This window comes from Lycorma delicatula, chromosome 5, assembly GCF_047948215.1.
Source record: "Lycorma delicatula isolate Av1 chromosome 5, ASM4794821v1, whole genome shotgun sequence".
NCBI classification, from domain to species: Eukaryota; Metazoa; Arthropoda; class Insecta; order Hemiptera; family Fulgoridae; genus Lycorma; species Lycorma delicatula.
In genome coordinates this window covers 20,329,595-20,330,965 of record NC_134459.1, presented here as the reverse complement: position 1 = coordinate 20,330,965, position 1,371 = coordinate 20,329,595, and the positions used below count along the sequence as shown (strand labels likewise).

Here is a 1,371-nt window from a genome sequence, read left to right as displayed (position 1 = left end):
TATCAATATAGTCCAAAATAATAATATTATAATAAATATTTCATTAATGTTAATATTATTAACAGACTTTAAAAAACGAGGTACATTTAGAAAATGTACCCGTACATATTTTTTTAAATATTTGTTCAATTCAAATAAATTTTGTTGTAACCGATGCAGCTGCTTTTCGCGGTGGTACCATGATGTTGAAAAATTTTTTAGACAAAAAAATCGGTCTCATAATTGAAAAAAAAATTGTTTTTTTGCCGTCCGGCGGGTACGTAGAGGCAGTGGGAATCTTGATATTCTATATTTATGCATCACGTTAGATAATGTTATATTGCCTTTTGTAAGGCAGTAATGTGAGTTTCTGCACAAGATATGTAGCACCATTAATAAATTCATCAAAAATTGAGATATCTCGTCTTAAGCATTTCAGACCCAATATACGATATACAGCATCGATAGGGAGCAGTGGAATTCTATATACGTGGATCACACTAAACATCATATCAGTTCCATTTTTTTTTTTTTTAGTTTTTTTTATAATTATTTTTATTTCATCGTTTAACTTATACTTCTGTGCCCTCTGGTAGCTCAGTTGGTAGAGCGGTGGACTGTAGTGTACGAAAAATATGGGTATCCATAGGTCGCTGGTTCAAATCCGGCCCGGAGGAGAATTTTTTTTTTTTAATTTGGGGTCACATGGAAAAAACAGATTAATTTTTAATGTCTTCTTTTTTCACATTTAATGTTATTTATAAACTGTGTAGATTCTTCTGTTGATAATTGTTCGTGTTATACGTACGAAAATATTTATGTTCATTATTATTATTATTATTGTTTATAATAATAATATAAACTATTTTTATTTATTTAGTTAATTTTTTTAATAAAATAGATGATAATTGTCCTAATATGATTTATATGTAGTGATGTTCCGACAAGAACATCGTCGGAAATTTAGACTAAAAAAATCTACTTCTTACGTTTCCTTGGATGTTTAGAGATCAGTAAGATACCTAAAGGTGGCAATATTTTAATGTTTTAATACGCAGTACACTTTTCTTTTTCCTGTTTAGCCTCCGGGAACTACCGTTTAGATAATTCTTCAGAGGATGAATGAGGATGATATGTATGAGTGTAGTCTTGTACATTCTCAGTTCGACCATTCCTGAGATGTGTGGTTAATTGAAACCCAACCACCAAAGAACACCGGTGGTATCCACGATCTAGTATTCAAATCCATGTAAAAATAACTGGCTTTACTAAGACTTGAACACTGTAACTCTCGACTTCCAAATCAGCTGATTTGGGAAGACGCGTTAACCACTAGACCAACCCGGTGGGTAATACGCAGTACACTAATTCTATTCTATGTAACGAATGTCG

General features: G+C 31.7%; 1 non-coding gene across 1 annotated transcript; it reads left to right on the top strand.

Annotated features, from left to right (window-relative positions):
* Nucleotides 1-565: 565 nt before the first annotated feature.
* Nucleotides 566-656, top strand: TRNAY-GUA (transfer RNA tyrosine (anticodon GUA)). The gene is given in 2 exon segments: nucleotides 566-602; nucleotides 621-656. It is a non-coding gene; the product is annotated as a tRNA-Tyr (tRNA).
* Nucleotides 657-1,371: the final 715 nt, after the last annotated feature.